This window comes from Jaculus jaculus, chromosome 6 (assembly GCF_020740685.1).
Source record: "Jaculus jaculus isolate mJacJac1 chromosome 6, mJacJac1.mat.Y.cur, whole genome shotgun sequence".
Lineage (NCBI taxonomy): Eukaryota > Metazoa > Chordata > Mammalia > Rodentia > Dipodidae > Jaculus > Jaculus jaculus.
The window spans coordinates 136,061,178-136,073,573 of record NC_059107.1 but is presented as its reverse complement, the minus strand read 5'-3'; the positions used below and the strand labels follow the sequence as shown (position 1 = coordinate 136,073,573).

Below are 12,396 nucleotides of genomic sequence, written 5' to 3'. Positions count from 1 at the left end.
GACTAAGTGGGAACAATACTTTTTCTTTACTCAGGATCATTGTGAGCATAATCTAGAACAAATAAATTATTTAGCGCTGTGACTGTTAAGAGACTTTGTATATGAGCTGTTATTATTATTAGCATAATGCAAAATATTTCATTCAGTAGATCATCAACTGGCTGTTTTTCAGGGTAAAACTCAAGTTTCTTATGTGTATATACATGTTTTTTGAAAGTGCAAGTAGTGTAGGGGAAGTTGATATTCTGAGGTTTAGAATAAGTATCTTGCCTTAATGTTATTTTGACTTTATTAAGTTTTTGATTTTAAGGTAACCAGTTAAGGGAAACCACTGCATTTTGCTACCATGTGATCTTAGGAAACTTCTTTCATCTTCCTTTCCTTTACCTGTCCTGCACACCACCTGGCTGATCACTGAATTTTTTTTTTTAGGATAAAAGTCTTAGTTGAAAACTAAGGCAGAACCAAGATTTTTTACTGTACAGATCATTTATAATCCCTAACACAGTATTTTAGATATGTTATATAACAAATCCTGATGTATTTTGCTGTGTTTTCTAGCATGTAAGAAAAAGCAGGCATCATTAGGAAGCAAGGATTCAGTGATAAAACTTGGTAAGTGACCTGCCACATCGTCGGCTCCAGAAGATATTCATTCCACTGAGATGCCCCCACACTGTGCAGCCCTTTATGATATCTCATGTGCAGGGAAGGCTCATGGCTGTAGTGTGACACCTACATATGAATGTGATGACACTTTCCCTTACTGCCTGGAGTCAACTGCAACTGCATCCCCTTCCCCCACCCCGAGTGAGTATTGTCATCACAGAGGAAAGCTGCCTCCTCCAAAATTATGTCCCCTTTCGGGAAGCAGCTTGCATGCCTTGGTTGGTGTAAAGGGCACAAAGAATCATCCTTTTGCCTTAATTAGGTACTGATGTGAAGGAACCAACTTCAGCACTGTGGGGATTATGCTCCAGCTGCCCCTCCAGTCCTGTTATTGCTCAGTACTGTTCAGCCTTTCCTTTGCCCAGAATGCTTCCCCTGTGCCCATTGGCAGTTGCTGTCCTAGAGATCATGTCCCAGTGAAGTTTTGCACACAGATTTCAGTCTGAGTCTGTTTCCTTGGGAATCAGAATTATGACAGTCATATACTATTAGGATAAATAGGAATTAGGATAAATCATGATTTTATAAATTTTGTACTGTACTTCATTGAATTTCATATTCTCCCTCCCTCACCCTCTCCATTTCCTGCCCTCTCCTTTTCCCTTCCTTTTTTCCTTCCTCCCTTCTCTTTACTTTTCTTTCTTAAGTTCTGGGGATTGAACCCTGTATTTGAGGCAAATGCTCACCACTGAACTATTCCCCTAGCTCTTTTTGAAACTGATATTCTGCATATCTTTTATAACAATAAAGTGCTGTGTAATAGGGTTTCAATACCATTAATTGGGATTGTGATCATCCGTGCGTGCCATATTCAGAAAATTTTATTGTCAGCACCTTTCCTTGTGCCCTTAGGTGATTCATGCATTCACTAATTGATTGATTCATTCATTTTGGTATTGTTGAAATAGGGTCTCACTAGGAAGTCCAGTCTGACCTGGGACTTGTGATTCTCCTGCTTCAGCCTCCTGAGGGCTGGGAGTATAGCACTATGCTTGGGCCCTACATGATTTTAATATCTTAAGAATAGGAGGAGTGATCCTCCTCCCTTAGCTATCCTTAAACTTTATTACTCCTGAATGCCTTTCAGGTTTTTTTTTTTTTTTTTTTTCCTATTGTGAGATTTACTAGTAAGTGTGGTTGGTAAGGTCTTTAGAGTGGGAGCCATCATGAGTACAAAGCCTTGTCCAGGGAAGCACGATTTATATGAGCCACTTTTCAGCTACCATGTCTTTAAATTTATCTGCGTTGAACTTGGGGAAGCCCCCTTTGAGATGTGGATCTCTGGCAGCCAGGAAACTTGAACTTGGCCCCATGCAGTGTCTTAATCACATGCTCTTTTATTCTGCAGCTTGGTGTGGATGGACATGATGAATGACTGGGCCAATATGAACCCTGACTACTGTGTTCTGGAGCTTACCATAAGCACCATGCATCACTGGGGAAATGGCTCAGCTATTAAAGGCACTTGCTTGCAAAACCTAATGGCCTGGATTTGATTCCTCAGTACCATAAAGCCAGATACACAAAGTGTTATTTGCATCTGGAGTTCATTTCCAGTGGCAAGATGCTCTGGTGTGCCCATACTCTCTCTCTCTCTCTTTTGGCAAATAACTAAAATTATTTTAAAAAACACACCTTGCAGACCTGACTGGAGCCTACATTTGGGGTAGCATGAGTTTAGAAGTATGGATATCCACCATAAAACAGTCTCCAAGGCCCCATAGGGTAGCCTGTACAAGCAACAGACTACATGCATCCACTACCAAGGAAGCTGCTATTTGCAGCCATTGTACTCTGGTCCCTCATTGAACACAGTAAATCAGCTGGATGCTGACATAGACATTTTATTTTTTATTTAGTCCTTTTTTTGTTTTTGGCTAGGGTCTTATATAGCTCAACTGGCCTCAAGCTTGCTATGTATTTGAGGCTGACTCAAATTCCTCATCCTTTTTCCTTCACCTCAGAAGTGCCAGGTGGTGCACACCGCATGCCCAGATATCATTTTACGTTTATTATTTAGTCTTTCCAATGCTTTGGAGAGGCTAAAATTATTAGTAGCATTTTAAAAATGGTAATTTCTGACTTAGAGACATTGTCAGTTTACAGAGTTTCTAAATGGCTAAAATGGAAGTTGAATGAAGATTGGTGGGACTCTAATGTCTGTATTCTGAATCTTTATACTGAGGTTTAGGTAGACCCTGCCCTGATGGAAAGAGAGCCAGTTGCAATTAGATAGGTTTGTGTGTCTGGCATTACTTCTCCAGTGTAGTATTGTATGTTTGTAGGTTAGAAAGGAAGGACTTAGTAAACAGGAGGATATCCTGTGTTGGGACTTGAGAAATCTTGGGAAGGAGGGGAATGAGATGCAACAGTAGTGCAGACAGCTTCTTAGAAACTACTTTGACCAAGAACTTGATTAGGGACTGCATTCAACTCAGCATTATTAATTTTATTGATATTCAAGTTGTAGGTGACTCTAGGTTAGGTAGAGCTACTCACATGTCAAAAACTAGAAATTGTCAAGATATTAGGGTTGTCTGGGGTGACTCAAAGCTCACCAGAGTGCTGAAAAATGACAGTGGAGTGTTCAGTACTAAGTGAGACATCTATTGCTATCACACCCTCCAAGTCTCAGGGCCAATTGTGAAAGAGATGGCAGAAAAAATGTAAGAGCCAAAGGAAGAGTGCTTACAATACTATTTTCTACACATAAAGTGGCCATGGTATTCATGACCTCACAGTGGCTGATGCTACCTACACAAGACAATTGGAAAAAAAAATAATGACATCAAAATGGAAGAGAGACTTGTTAGAAAGAAGGGATTCAGTTGGGGCGGGGATTCATGAGAGGGAAAAGGGAGACTGATGGGAGGTACTATGATCATGATTGTCTATATGTATGGAAGTTGTCAGTAAAAAGTTAAAAAAGATATTATGGTTAGAGCTAAATGTAGTAAAGAAGCTTAATGGTATATACAGTTTTATGAGCTGAAAAGCATTTGTGGAATAATGGCACTGCTAAGCTTTCTAGATCACACATCATATAATGGGCAAAGTCAGAATAAATAAGCCTTCTACTTAAGGACTTGATATTGATTAGGATAATTTTAGTTTTCACTAAGAGAGAATTGATGGGGAGCATCATGTAAAAAGCAATCAGCAAATATGAATTATGAAACGAGTTTAAGGGTGTCATCAAATTATAAAGCTGATTAGAATGACAAGTATTAGTTTTCAAGGGTGGCAATTTAGAGTAAGAACAAAAGGACTTAAGAGAAATTTGTGTGACGTTTCACACTAAAAGCTAGGAGTTAGGATTAGGAGTACAGGAGCCTCTTCTTTTATATGAGGTTTTCATTCTTCCTTGTTTGCACCTCTTTCAATAACAACACTTTGAGAACTAGTTGTACTGTTTTATTTTGGTAATGTCATATTCTATTGTATGGCTTATCAAAACTTATTTGAGTCCCTTATTGAAAAAATTATTCATTCATTCCCAGTTTTCCTATTGTAAACAGTATTATAAAAAGCATGTATGTAATATGTGAACTTGTCATTGGGTAACAGGATTCAGAACATGTGCTTTTTTGTACTTAGTTACACTATTGTGATTTTCTCCCATCCAGTTTCTGAGGTCAGATGAGCTTGGGCTTGTTCACAGTGGTATGACTATAGCCAAGAGTGCTCATTTTCTAACATCTTCGTCAAATAATGAAATCATCTTCAGTTTAAATTTAATACCCACAAAACAAAATGGACTGTTGTCATTTAGCTTCGTAGCTTTTTGTTTAACTGGAAAATTTTTTAAAAGATGGAAAATGTAATTATGTTCAGTCTTGGAGTAATTCATTAATCCTTTTTAATACATGAAAGTTATGAGCCAATTAAGTTTGGAACATTTATTATTTCCCTACTGGAAATTTCAATGAATACCTCACTCTGTGAGGGGCTTCCATCCTCTAAAAGTCTTCCTCCCTTTCTGTGGAGAAGATATGGAAACATTGCTTGTATCTTTTGCTGTTTAATAAACTACTCTCATGCTTTGGCTTAAACAAAAGCCACTCATTTGCTTTTGATTCTGTGGATCATTAATTTGAGGTGGATTTAGCTAAGTGGTTATTTATGGGTATGTCCTGGAATTACTCATACAGATGCAGTCATCTAACAGCCAGCTGGGATGGATGGTCTCTGGTGACTTCATTTATATTGCTGGTTATATCTGTTGGGCCACATGTGTCCAGGGCTAGTCAGGATGTATTGGTGGCAGAAGTTCTCACAAGAAATCCAAATCTCACCGTGAAAATAATAAGTACCTTTTTCCCCTTGTGGTAGTGGAGATGAATTCAAAGTCTCACTCATGCTGTCATTGAAAACCATCCTAGCCCATGATGCGCCAAAGCCTTTCTTGTGTCTCATTTGCTGTTCTACTACCAGCCAAAGTAGGTCTCCTGGACAACATTACAGTCCATATAAAAGGACTGCATAAGAGAAATTATAGGGACATTAAAACATAGGCAAGACCTATCAGTGGTCATGACCATAGGAATCTACTACTAATATCACTTGGGTCTTCTTTGTAGTATAACTTCATTGTGCCACAATGAAGTACAAGTAAGGCACACAGTAAAATGTAAAGAATGGAAGGATTTCTTATCCAAAGGAAAAGCTTCAGAGAATGTTGTGTGATGTTATTGGAGTCAAAGAGACTAATTGCATCAGCATTTGCATAACAGTATTTTTTCTCAACTTTTCATTCCTTCTGTATATGTTAACAGAAAAATTTCTTCTTTATTTTACTTTATTTTTATTTATTTGAGATAGAGAGAAAGAGGCAGAGAGAGGGAGAGAGGGAATGGGCATGCCAGGGCCTTTAGCCACTGCAAATGAACTCTAGACGTATGTGCCCCCTTGTGCATCTGGCTTATGTGGGTCCTGGGGAATTGAACCAAGGTCCTTTGGCTTTGCAGGAAAATGCTTTAACTGCTAAGTCATCTCTCCAGCTCCTGAAAATTTTCTTTAAAGAACTTTCCTGCACTTGGAAGGCTGAAGCAGTAATATTGTGTCTAAGACTAGCCTGGGCCACACAAAAGACCTGTCTCACAACAATAACAACAACAACAATAATAACTAACTTTTCAGCATAAACCAGAACTGTCTGGTTACCCTAAATGTCATTTTGTTATGGAAAGATGAGACAGATGCTTCATATGAGAGCTTGTATGGAGGTTCTAGCAGGGGAGCGCAGCAACTCATATGCCCTTGACTAAAGACACACCCTCCCGTATTCAGGGAAGGTCATCCTCTTCAAATGAGCATGCAGCTTGGGGAGGGATGTACATGGAGTGGTGAGGGAAGAAGGGGACACTCTCCTAGCAAACCAGATCAGTCAAATCAACCCTGGTGATCAGTGAGGTCACAGATGTCGCAGCCAGATAGTCCTCACATCCCACATGCTTTATGTAAAATGATTCTTTTTCATGAAGTAGTAGTTGTCATTCACTAATATACCTTTTCACTTTGTCTGTATGTGGTAAGCGCTTGGTTCTTAAGCTCTTAGTAAAGGATAGCAAGGGTTAGGTATTATCTTGCTTGTTCATTTGGAGTTTGACACTCAATGTATTCAACGGATATTGCTCAAGTTTTGCATACGGTGGATGGCTTTTCAAAATTTTTGAATTTGTAGAAATCATTCTAATTAGTTATTATGATGGGATTAGGGTGAAATAGAGTAACAAAATTCATGCTGGAAGTTATATTTTTCTAAGAAACCCTTAAAGATATGTTATAAGCCTCCAGGGTTGTATGTCACTGAATTTCTAGTACTTGGGTTCTCCCCTGTATCAGAAGTGTAAAGTGCATCTTCTATCTGTCTCAGTCCACTCCTGAACTATAACAAAGTATTTGGGAAAATATTTGTTATAGAAAATTTGAGTATTCTATAACTAATAGGAATTCATTTTCTCAGTGCTCCAGAGGCTGGGAAGTTAAAGATAGCAGTGCTGGAAGCTTCTGTGTGTGGTGAGGGTGGTTATCTGCTTCCCAGATGTGCTGTTTTTGTTGCTTCCCTACGCAGTAGGAGGGGAAGAAGGAGAAATAGCCCTCTTACAGACCTTGTATAAAGTTAATGTTTCCATTTTTGACAGCTTACTTAATCAGTTTCAACTGGTTCTGCCTTTTAACCCTTTCAAATAAGGGCTTATGTGTCAATTTAGTAATGTTGGAGTTATATATTCAGCCCATAGCAGTATCTGAAAAAAAAATTTTTTTTTTTTTTTTTTTTTTGAGGTATGGTTTCTCTCTAGTCTAGGCTGACCTGGAATTCACTATGTAGTCTCAGGGTAGACTCAAACTCATAGTGATCCTCCTACCTTTGCCTCCCAAGTGCTGGGATTAAAGGCATGCATCACCATGCCCTGCTGAAATTTTTTTTTCCAAAAGATATTTGTAAAAATGAAATTTCTGTTTTCGTATACTCAGCTTTTACTGGAGGTCCTTTGGTTTTACAGGCAAATGCCTTAACCGCTAAGCCATCCCTCCAGCCTAAGTGACTCCATTTCTATTCTGACAGCTTTCACATAGTAGCATTATTATGCTAAGTCATGTATCTTATTATGTATTTATTTATTTATTTTGAGGTATTAGAGCCCAAACCCAGGTCCTTGAGCAGGCTAGTACTCTACCACTGGGCTATATTTTTCCAGCGCAGGTTATTTAATTCTGTTCAGTAAACATCTAGATCAATCATTTCTTTCAAAGAAACCTCAGATTGAACAAAAAATTTCATGACAGTAGTACTTCTTTTTAAAAATGTTACATAAAGTAGGCAGTGATAACATCTTTTCTTCTTTTGGCCAGTAGAATGCTGTTTTCTAAGCATGTGTTTGACTCTTGGATAGTAGTTTTTGTGGAGATTAATGCTGTTTTGTATTGATCTTAAAGTTTTTGGTAATAAGAATCTATTTGTATATTGCCAACAATATGGAATGTTTTATATATTATAGGCATCCATTATTGTTTTTATTTCCTAAATTCCATTGTTGATGTGATAATGTTTTAAAACTTATTTTCATGAGTTATAGACATATTTAGTATGTAAACAACACATTTAATTTTTTATGTATGTGGTGCATTGTATGTGTATGGTCACACATAAATGTGTGGTTTGCATGCTTCTGTGTGGAGGCCAGAGGTAGAATCAGATGTCCTCCTTGGTTGCTGTTCACTTTGGTCTTTGAGACAGGCTCTTTGGCTAAACCTAGAGCTCTCTGTTCTGGTTGGACTAGCTAGCCGTTCCTGTTGCTGCCTCACCAGCACTGAGATTATAGATTCCTGCCATAATATTGCATTTTACATGGGTTCTGGAGATCCAAATTTAGGTTCTCATGCTGAGTGGCAAGCACGGTACCTATTGAGCTAGCTCCCCAGCCTGCTGTAAAAAAATACATGGTTGAGTTTCTTTCTAGCTAGTAGTGTATAGAGCTTTTAAAACCTTTAAATTTCCTGAGTAACAGGGGTGAAGTGAGCTTGCCTCTTTTATTATTTGTAATAGGCCATTTAACCATATCTTAGCATATACTAACAAGGTGATTCTTTAAAAAAATTTTGGTGGTACTGAGGATTGAACCTCTGGCCTTGTACATGCCAGGCAAGTGTTCTGCATCCTCACCCACCACACTTGTGCCACATCCTCATCATTCCCCACCTTTTTTTAAACTTACAGTTTAATAAGACACTGTCTTACTGTATAGTTCAGGCCCACCTTGAACTTGCTCTGTTGCTTAGGTAGGCCTTGAACTTTTGATCCTTCTTCCTCAGCCTCTCTGGAAGCTGGGATTACAAATTTGCACCACTAGGACTGACATGAGGTGATTCATGGCAGGCTAATTAAATCAAGACAAAGTACTGTGGTAAGGAAGGCAACTTTAATGGGGAAAAATAACTTAGCTGAGAGGGGATTCTTGCTGCAAAGCAGATCTTGCTTGCAGGCTAATTTTGGTGGTGGCTTATGCAGGGGTTGTTGATGGGTATCCTACTAGTGGAAGCCTTCTCACAGTGGGTGATGAGTTATCACAGATAGGTGGGTGAAATGATGCCCACATGATCCTAATAACCTAGTCATGAACTGCTTCTCAGTTCTAGAGAGCTCAAGAATAGAGATTATTATTTCCTGAGCTATTCTTGTCACAGGTTAGTGTGCTGACATGCAGTTACATATTACAGAAAGGGTAGACTAGAGAGGGTAGCTGCCTTCAGGCCCTCTTGCTGATTGCTAAACTAATGAAAACATCCTGATGCTCTGCTTCTCCTCTGACAGAAGGTCTAACTAAAGATTAGAAATGTAGAACTTTGAGCTGCCCCTCCAGTCTCTAGGAATGGAGGCAGGCTAGAGATTGAGTCAATCGCCTCTGGCAGTGATGTAGTCAGTCATACTTATATAAAGGAACTTCCATAAATACCTTAAATTAGGGCATTTGGAGGGTTTCTTGGTTGTGGAACACATCCACTAATTGGGAGGGGGATATACCCCCTAACTTCACTAGGACAGAACCTCCTGTATTTTGGCAATCCCCCAGATTTTGCCTTAAGCTCCATTTCATCTAGCTGCTTCTTTCATATTCTTTATAGTAAAACATAAGTAAAATGTTGCTCCACAATCTGAGCCCTTACAGCAAGTTATCAAATCAGAGGAGGAGGGCACTATAAGCTAGACAGAAGTATGGGTAACCTGGAGACCTATTGTTTGCTCTTGGCATCTGAAGGGGTGGGCACTGTTGTGGTGCAGACCCCTAATCAGTGGAGTTTGTACAACTTTCCAATAGTGTCAGAATTTAATTAGGTTGTAGGACATGACATTGAGATTACAGATAATTGAAGCTTGATGTGTAAAAGCAGTGCATTTAACTCAGACCAGCAGTGAAGGGAAATAGTCTTGTTTGAATTGGTTTGTCTTAGTTTAGTGTTTGGTTGTAGATACGAGGTGTTAATTATAGGTGTTTAATAACTGTAATTCTCTGAATCTTTTCCTGAAGCCTACTTTTCTGAAAAATTATTTCTAAATATATGAAAACTTTTAAAAGTAATGAGAACACTAACAATTTTGGAAGGAGGTAGGTAGGTGGTTAATAAAATGTTAGCACAAACTTCATCCTTTTGGTAACACAAGGGATCGAAAAAATAACAATTATTAAGCTAACATGAAACTCATCTTATGTACTTTTAAAATCCTTGTGCTTATATTTCTGCATAGTTACAATTACCTCTTACATTAATTATCTCACTTATAGTTTCATTTTGCTACATAGTCTTCACACTTGTACTTTGAATTTTAACCATTTGCTTGTTTTGAACATTAAGGCTACTTACAAGTTTTCACTTTTGTAAATAATGCTCTATTCAGAATGCCCTTTTAATACTTTCCTGGAAATGTTTGGATCAAACTCCAAGTTCAAGCACAGTGTTTGGTGGCGTTTACAGTGTTTTAAATGAAAGTTTCTGTTCATGGCAAGAGGCAGAAGCCTTGCCTACTTGCTGAGCTCCCAATGGGTCTGGTTTCTTTTTACCTACCTTGTGTGTGTGATACTTTTGGTCCTTAATAGTGAATATGTTTGCTGCTTGCTGTTTTTGGTATCAGAACCCTGTAGAACTGTGTTTTTGTTTACTGTTGGTTCAACTGGATTGTTACCTTGTTTTTGAGATTAGTTGTGCCTTTAAAAATTTTTAAGCTATTTTTATTATTTACTTATTTGAGAGAGACAGAGGGAGAGAGAATGGGCATGCCAGGGCCTCTAGTTATAGATACATAGGCCACCTTCTGCATCTGGCTTACTGGGGAATCAAACCTGGGTCCTTTGGCTTCTCAGGCAATTGCCTTAACCACTGACCCGTATCTCTAGCCTAGTTTTGCCTTTTCAATGTTTAAAAATTCTTGATGAGCCAGAGACCCAGAGGCTCCCAACACCTCATCACTGAAGCAGACCAAAAATGAGCCCAACATGGCTCAGGGAAATTTTGTGGAAGAGGGGGTGGAAAGAATGTCAGAGTCACATGTTGGGTCATGATATGCAGAGACATTTATCCTACCCATAACTGTGGGCTAACTCCACAATGCATATACCTCAACAACAACACAAGGGGGGGGGGTAGGTCATGGATGAGCCTAATAATGGTACCAAACTGACTGTATTTGATGAATACAAAACTAATTAATAAAAAACTAAAAATTAAAAAAAATTCTTGACATATTATTGATAGTATTTGGAACTATTAGCTGTTTATATGCGAACTCTTAAGTGCTTATTTGGATTGTAGTTAGGGATAACCTTTATTTTCATGGTATATTTGTTTTACCCTGTTCTGCATTATCAATTTAGTTTGGATATTTTTTTATCTGATAACTTTTTTAAAAATGTTTTTTCCACATAGGGTTATTTTATCTGTTTATATGCCTTTGGTTGTTTTCCTCCATCTAGTTGAAATGATTGCCATTTGACTAGTTCAACTTTTCTTTTGAGAAAGAATTTTATTTTTATAATTTATTTTGTGTGTATTGTATGGTACATGTGTGTATGGGCATGTGTGTGGAAAAGTCAGAGGATAGTGTGATATATACCCTTGTGGTGCCCTGTGTGCTCACCTGTGGTGGTGATGGTAGCAGTGGTGTTGGGTGTCCAGTTCTGTCACTCTTCTATCCATTCTGATTCTGGACTGTTTTTTTAAAAATATTTTTATTTTTATTTATTTATGAGAGAGAGAGAGAAAGAGAGAGAGAGAGAGGTAGAGAGAATGAGCATGCCAGGGCCTGCAGTCATTGCAAACGAATGCCAGAGGCATGAGCCATGTTGTGCATCTGGCTTATGTAGGTACTGGGGAATCGAACCTGGGTCCTTTGGCTTTATATGCAAACACCTTAATTATTAAGCCATTTCTCCAGCTCCCCCCTCCCCCAATGTGTTTTTTTTTGTAAGCCTAGGTACTCCTCTGGTCTCTTTGTCCCCTATGGGACTAGGCTTTACAGGAGCATGTGGCCATGCCCATATGTTCATGTGATATCTGGACCATCAAACAATGGTGGTTTCAGGACCTGGTGCTTGTACAGGAAGTGCACTTAATTGTTGAACCATCTCTTCAGCCCTTGCCCTTCTTGTTTTTGAAGTAATAGTATTTCTAAAAATAAAATTTGGGGATTTTAATCTCCTTTATCACTTGAAAATTTTAGTAGAAATTATTCTTACCCTTTGCTTTGGTTTTTGCTTTCTCCCTTCCTGACTCTTTCCTTCTCCCTTCTCTCCCCTTCTCCCTTCTCTTTCATTCCTCCACCCCCCCATCCCATCCCTTCACCTCCTCCCTTTCTTACTGTCTTTTTCTTTTTCTGAGATGGGGTCTCACTTTGTTGCCTAAGCTGATATCTAATTACTATTCCTGGTGATGCACAGCATTTTTGTGTGTTGAAGCTAACTTATAATGAATTCTTCTCAATCTCTAGTATTGTACATTTCAGTAGTGTTTCTAGCAGAGGAGCAGTATTGATTAATGATTAGTATATCAAAGTATGGCCCTTCTTTCCACTTATTAGCCATATGACTTTGGGCAAGTTACTTATCTGTGCCTGCCTTCTCTTTTGGACAAGTGGAATCATGCTACTGTGTACTGTATATGTTTTTGATGATGATTACTGAGTCAGTGGTTATGCTTTGAATTTCTTTTTATTCATTGTTTTACTAGATTTAA

General features: G+C 38.5%; 1 protein-coding gene and 1 non-coding gene across 2 annotated transcripts in view; one reads left to right on the top strand and one right to left on the bottom strand.

Moving 5' to 3' along the window:
- Eea1 (early endosome antigen 1) overlaps positions 1-12,396 on the top strand; it is a 127,254-nt gene that overhangs the window by 21,438 nt on the left and 93,420 nt on the right. The window lies entirely within an intron of this gene.
- Positions 2,372-2,506, bottom strand: LOC123461918. Its single transcript, XR_006637963.1, has one exon. It is a non-coding gene; the product is annotated as a small nucleolar RNA SNORA70 (small nucleolar RNA).